General features: G+C 37.0%; 1 long non-coding RNA gene across 1 annotated transcript; it reads left to right on the top strand.

The window, feature by feature from the left end:
- The first annotated feature begins 1,229 nt into the window (after nucleotides 1–1,229).
- LOC143193624 (uncharacterized) lies at nucleotides 1,230–3,451 on the top strand. Its single transcript, XR_013005071.1, has 3 exons — nucleotides 1,230–1,971; nucleotides 2,868–3,237; nucleotides 3,323–3,451. It is a non-coding gene; the product is annotated as an uncharacterized LOC143193624 (long non-coding RNA).
- The last annotated feature ends 3,524 nt before the right edge of the window (nucleotides 3,452–6,975 follow it).

The following is a 6,975-nucleotide window of genomic DNA, read 5'->3' as shown; positions in this document are numbered from 1 at the left end:
TATATTTTCGACATTAAATTTAATAATCACGATAAAAAATGTGAGTAAATAAAGCTGTATGTACGCATGCGCCAAACTTGGATTATTCTCTGTTTAAAAATTAACTGGAGCTCAATATGCGCATGCGCCAAATCCGGAGATCTTTGTGGAGTAATGTAGCCTAGTTTCTAACGAATAATTTAACCGTTATCTACAGTTGTATACATACATATACGCAAGACAAGTAGTAGATAGGTTAAATAAGGTTTTTGTTTATTTACAGTTTAGTTATTACAACGATTGTTATGTATCGATTAACTTTTATTATTTAGTGAGTTCCTTATTTTTGTTTGTTGAAGTTGAAGCTTCTCTCTTTATTTATGCAACTGTACATGGTGCTTCCTTTTTCAAGGTTTGTTAATAAAAATTATTCTATGCACATCCCAAAATACAGGCGCCATAACATTACCAGCCAACTGTTGCGATTTCCCACGCTTTGGAGCGGGTTCATCGTGTACAGTGCACTCGGATGACTGTCGAGTGGACTTCGGAGTGAAATGATGGAGCCATGTTTCATCCATTGTCACATATTGACGCAAAAACTCGGGTTTATTACGCTTGATCATCTTCAAACACTGCTCCGAATCATCAAATCGTCGTTGTTTTTGGTCAAAAGTGAGTGAAAGTGAAGTCGCGCGGCACCCACTTTGCACAAAGCTTTCTCATACCCAAATATTTATGAATGATATGATGTACATCTAATTTCAATTCACGGTCATTCAAAATCATTTTGTGAATTGTTTTAATGTTTTCGTCGGTAACAACCTCTTTTGGGCGTCCACTGCGTTTACCGTCTTCGCTGCTCATTTCACCACGTCTAAAATTAGCATACCAATCCTTGATGGTTGATTTTCCTGGGGCAGTATTCGGAAACTCGGCATCAAGCCTTTTCAGCCAAGTTTTTACTTCAACTGTATTTCTTCTCTTCAAAAAGCAATGTTTTATCAACAGGCGAAATTCCTTTTTATCAATTTTTTTCACAATAACAAAAGTTGCTTCACTCGAAATGCTATAATTCACAAACTAATGATCCGACAGCTATCAAATTTATACACGCATCTTTTGAGGGTTAGGGCTAACTAAAAAACATATGGATTTAATTCTAGTAGTGCCATCTATGTGTCAGGAGGGGTACTTTTCAATTGATCTGTTGTATATACAAGAAAAATAACTAAAATGGACGAGCTTGGTTAGCTCAGTGGCCAAGGCGACAGGACGGTCCTCCTACTGTTGCGATAGTCGCGATATCGAATCCTGAATAATAAAATAAAGTGAAATATCATTCATCTCTTCCTGATGGCTTATCGTCCGTACGTACGATCCACGTCAAAAAACGCGCAGTATCCGGCACAAAGCTTCGACATCAAGCCGTTCGCAAAACATCCGCGGAATCCGTCGGATATTTACGATTCGAAGCCGGGCGATGCGAACACGGGTCCGCGGGGATAATCCGTCGCCGGCCCAAAGCCGGACGCACACAAAATTGGGCTGCATCAATATTATTTCAGTCGGTAGCGGATTCCCGTTCGCTTTTGTCGGGACCGGATCGTTTTAAACAACACAAAAATCGACGGGCGACCGCCGCCATCGCTCCCGATCGACTCGATACGCGCGCCTTTGTAGTCGGAGAAAAGATGGATACATGGGGAAGCGAGGCCGATTTGATTTTAAAAGGGCCCCCGGCCCGGCGTCGTCCATTGTACGGCCAGATGCCGATGGCGCCCCGCTTTCTCGTAAACGCTCCCCCGCTCGATTGTGAAGTTTTGTTAAAGTAATCGGTTTAAGTTGGCGTTTCGTCTTTCATAGCAACCGCCCACGAATATTCGGCCTAATGGCTGTTGGTACTTTGACAATATTTGGCGGAAAAAGCATTGCCATAAGAGCAGGATCCTGGCAGAATAAAAAAAATGGAAAGCAGAAGCTATAAGAAATGTAACAGAATATATACAGAATCGGAGAATATATATATATATATATATATACATTAGTAGTGATAATTAGTGGCAACATTGAGGCTAAAACAGATCAACCCGTTTTACACTTTGAGCAGCCAGGTGTAGTATTAATAAAACAGATGGCGGGATAGTCCAGGCTGTTGTAGATGTTTGTATTGTTGGTTGGAATGTGTGATTGTCGACGCGACTCTTTGGCAAAACACTCACTACAACACGCGAAATTATTTTTTATCCATTTTTTCCACTATAACAAAAGTTGTTTCAGAATGCTATAATTCACAAACTAATGATCCGACCGCTGTAAAATTTATATTCGCATCTTTTGATGCTTTAAGCTTTTTGATGGTTAAGCGTTTGATAATTTTGATGGTGAAAACCTATGGATTTAATTCTAGTAGTCCATCTATGTGCAGACCGGGGTCTTTTCAATTGACCTGTTAATATATAATAAAAAAAACTTTGGTATATGTTTCTTCTTGCTCCATGCAGAAGTTCCGTTCACTTGTCTCGTTTTTGAAGATTCTTCTTCCTCGGTCGGGGTTTTTCACCTCGGTTTATTTAGCATACATTGCTTGGCAAATAATTTTGAATTTGGCAGATCCGCACTATATTAAATAGAAGAAACCGTAGAAAATATATTATATCGTCTTCCTTATCTAATAGCGATATGTTCTTTTAGAGTCGATTCAGAGTCGTTCGAATGAAATCGTCAAAAAAATCTAGAATATTTAGGTTTTGTGCTGCATTAGTAATTAGGAACAATAATAATTAAACTGTTATGTTATCATTGGTGGTTTAGCGCACATTGGTATATATATATATATATATATATATATATATATATATATATATATATATATATATATATATTAGTAGTGATAATTAGTGGCAACATTGAGGCTAAAAACAGATCAACCCGTTTTACACTTTGAGCAGCCAGGTGTAGTATTAATAAAACAAATGGCGGGATAGTCCAGGCTGTTGTAGATGTTTGTATTGTTGGTTGGAATGTGTGACTGTCGACGCGATTCTTTGGCAAAACACTAGACTACTATTTTTGTGGAAGGAATTCGCGCGGTAGCAGATAACACTGGTTGAATAAAAACTTGTTTATTTCATGTATTATGCTACGTACAGACCGGGCCAAAGTACGCCAACGAATTTAGATTCGGCGTTGGATACCGAACATTCGTTGGCCTTCGATGAAACGTTCGTCATATTTGATAAAATGTACCTCAATCTGGTAGGTTGTTAATTTAGTTGATTCTAAAAAATAAAACAACAGAACCATTAATATTTATTATATTTTATTTTAATGTTTGTTTTAGGTTTGTTTTAAATATTACAGAGAAGATAATATCAGTGGATTACGTGTTTTGGGTAGTGGAGATATCTCCGTGATTATATCAATGTCTTTATGGTCAAGGAAAATTAACGTAAATATAATATATCAATAAAACATATTTAAATATATTTATTTTTTTATTTTCCCAGTAAAATTAAAATAATTTTTTTAAATTTCCGGCTAAAATTTTTTACTACATTTTTAAATTTGCCGCTCAAAATTTTAAAATTCCCGCTAAACATTTTTAAATTGCCCGCCGTAACTAACTGTCATACGGCATAATGCATAAGCGCCCTCACGCGGGGATTCCGAGCGTAACTTAGAACCAATTTTAACATAGGAGATGCGTTTCTAAGTTTCTTTATTCTCTGATTTCGGGCTGAAATTTTAACATATGCCGATTTTTATTTGATGTCTGAAAAATGATTGGCTATAAATTGATCAATTAACATTCCCACTATAAATAAAATTAATGCTGTTTGGATTATATAACTTTTAAAAATATAATCTTAAATTCTGCAGTTACCTTTGTTGTTCCATATTTTCATACCAATGTGCGCTAAACCACCAATAATAACGTAACAGTTTAATTATTATTGTTCCTAATTACTAATGCAGCACAAAACCTAAATATTCTAAATTTTTCTGACGATTTCATTCGAACGACTCTGAATCGACTCTAAAAGAACATATCGCTATTAGATAAGGAAGACGATATAATATATTTTCTACGGTTTCTTCTATTTAATATAGTGCGGATCTGCCAAATTCAAAATTATTTGCCAAGCAATGTATGCTAAATAAACCGAGGTGAAAAACCCCGACTGAAGGAAGAAGAATCTTCAAAAATGAGACAAGTGAACGGAATTTCTACATGGAGCAAGAGGAAACATATACCAAAGTTTTTTTTATTATATATTAACAGGTCAATTGAAAAGACCCCGGTCTGGCACATAGGCTACTAGAATTAAATCCATAGGTTTTTACCATCAAAACTATTAAGCGCTTAACCATCAAAAAGCTTAAAGCATCAAAAGATGCGAATATAAATTTTACAGCGGTCGGATCATTAGTTTGTGAATTATAGCATTCTGAAACAACTTTTGTTATAGTTGACAAAATTGATAAAAAAAATTTCGCGTGTTGATAAAATATTGCATTTTGAAGGGAAAATATACAGTTGAAGCAAAAACTTGGCTTGATGCCGAGTTTGCGGACACTGTCCCAGGAATATCAACCATCAAGGATTGGTATGCTAAGTTTGGACGTGGTGAAATGAGCACCGAAGACGATGAACGCAGTGGACGCCCAAAAGAGGTTGTTACCGTCGAAAACATTTAAATATATTTGATATATTTTGAAGCAAAGGGCAATTCGTATTACAACAATGGTATCGAAAAGTTGGAGGGTCGCTATAATCAGTGCATCACCCTTGAAGGGAATTATGTTGAATAAGAAAAACTAATTTTGCCAATAACAAAATTTGTTTTACTATGGTAGGCAGGGGACTTTTCAATTGACCTGTTACATTGTGTTCAGAATAGTCCGGTGGAGATGAGTCTGAAGGAACAGAACAGTGCGGGCCAACGCTAATATCTTTAATGAATAGTTCCGGCCTGCTGTCAATCCGACACGATCCGCTTCTGATCGATTACTAATTTACCGACGGCATCTTGAGCGCGTGGGCCAGTCTCCGCCTCCGACCGTTTAAAAAATCAATTATCGAACAATAATTGAGAGGTTACAGGCAATTTATCCGGCGCCACCGCCGCCAACCGTGGCCGTGTCGATGTCAGCTGTCAAACGTGGCGGGCCGAAGTTCAGGCGATCGCTTAATCCTGGGGGCGGTCGAGCGCGAACCGCGCGCCTTCGCCGAAAAGTTGGACGGGGGCCGAGTGTCCGTGATGGCGCTAATTTATAATTAATGACGACGGATCGGCCGTTATGAGACCGAATGACTGATGGAGGAGGTGGAGTGAGCCGTGTAACGTGGCGGCGGCGGTGAACACGGTCGACCGGGAACCGGGCCGTGGCGGCGGATCGAGTGTTTTCTTCCTGTTGCCGGCCGAACAAAGGGCCTGGGAGGGAGTGAGCGAGACGGGAAGAGGTCGCCGAACAATGCTTAATGGCGTAATTTATTTTATACATTGTTGAAGGCACTTTCGGCCAACAGACGGACTATCATAAATTATTGATTGTCGAAACTAACAAGAAATTATCATTTATAACATTGCCGTCGAGACGCGATTAATCTTGTCGCGTTGAAGGGTTGCGGGATGACGAACAGGTTCTCCGACGATATCGTGTTCGGTGAAGAAAGACCGGTATCGAAGGCTGTCCAATAAAAAGCCCTTCAGTCGAGACGTTCTGATGAGAAAAGAACTTTATAGCTCGATGGCATCTGCAAGGCATAAAATGTATATATTGGAAGAACAGCTAAGCTCCCACAGAAAAAATTACATCTTGTAGTCTATCCAAAGTAGCAGCGAACTCACGTTATCAAGATGTTATATGTATTGCCTATCTTAATTTATAAACGTTAAACAGTAGGTCCAGTCCAGATAAACTCTCGTTGGTAAAAAGGAGACTTTAAAATTAAAATAGGAAACAAGGAAATAGACCAACTAAGTAATTTCATTTGTCGTGCTGGGTTTCCTTGTTAGTAACATTATAATTTCCCACTGCGACGAAAATAAAACGACTGGAACTGCATTAAAAAACAAATGAATTTCACCGAAATCGCAGCACATGATAAATGCGATATTGTCGATACGGTTGTTATATTAAATTGGTTATGTTTTAAATAACTCATCCGCTACGCTCGGTTATAGTTGGTCGGCATGTAATTCATTAATACAACGCAATATTATTGACGCAATTAATTTCTTGCAATATTTTCAACTATTTTTGATTGAATTTGTGCGGAGCGGTATGCAATAAAATAGGGAATGTTCGCGGTTTGCATCATAATTTGTACATATTTGGTTTCGGTTTTATATCTGAATTAATTTCATTTATGTAATATTGTTTTCCATAAAACTTACACATATTGCATTACATTTAATGATCATACATTTCTAGAGAGTGTAGAAAAAACTAACCTATTGGTTATAGAAAAGTGAAAATCTAGGCTTGTATGTATTTTTTAATTTCACATAATAAAAAAAAATATATTAAAAAAAAATTGGGTGGACACCACTTATCACTTTGGGGTTTGAAAAATAGATAGTAGCCGATTCTCAGATCTACTGAATATGCATAAAAAATTTCATAAGAATCGATCAAGCCGTTTCGGAAGAGTTTGGGAACGCACATTGGGACATGAGAATTTTACATATAAATTAGAATTGAAATATTAGTGTTCATAGTTATTTGTGTAATAGTTTTGTATAAACATGAGCATTAGGTTAGAATTTATGAGGAGATAATTATATTAACTGTTTTGCAGACTTGGAAAATAAATTAGGGAGAAGGATTAAATATAATTCTATAAAAGAAAATGTACACAGGCAGTAACAGAAGAAATTTTAGACAAATTCAGAGATACAAAAATAACATAACAAGGAAACAGGAACTAAACGTTAAAAGTAAATATGTTCCTCCCTAATGAAAGTAAAATGTATTATTTGGATATAT

The sequence above is a fragment of the Rhynchophorus ferrugineus genome, unplaced genomic scaffold (assembly GCF_030347505.1).
Source record: "Rhynchophorus ferrugineus isolate W39M unplaced genomic scaffold, kcgeb_rfMv2 rfM3, whole genome shotgun sequence".
Classification (NCBI taxonomy): Eukaryota; Metazoa; Arthropoda; class Insecta; order Coleoptera; family Curculionidae; genus Rhynchophorus; species Rhynchophorus ferrugineus.
This window is presented reverse-complemented; position numbering and strand designations above follow the sequence as displayed.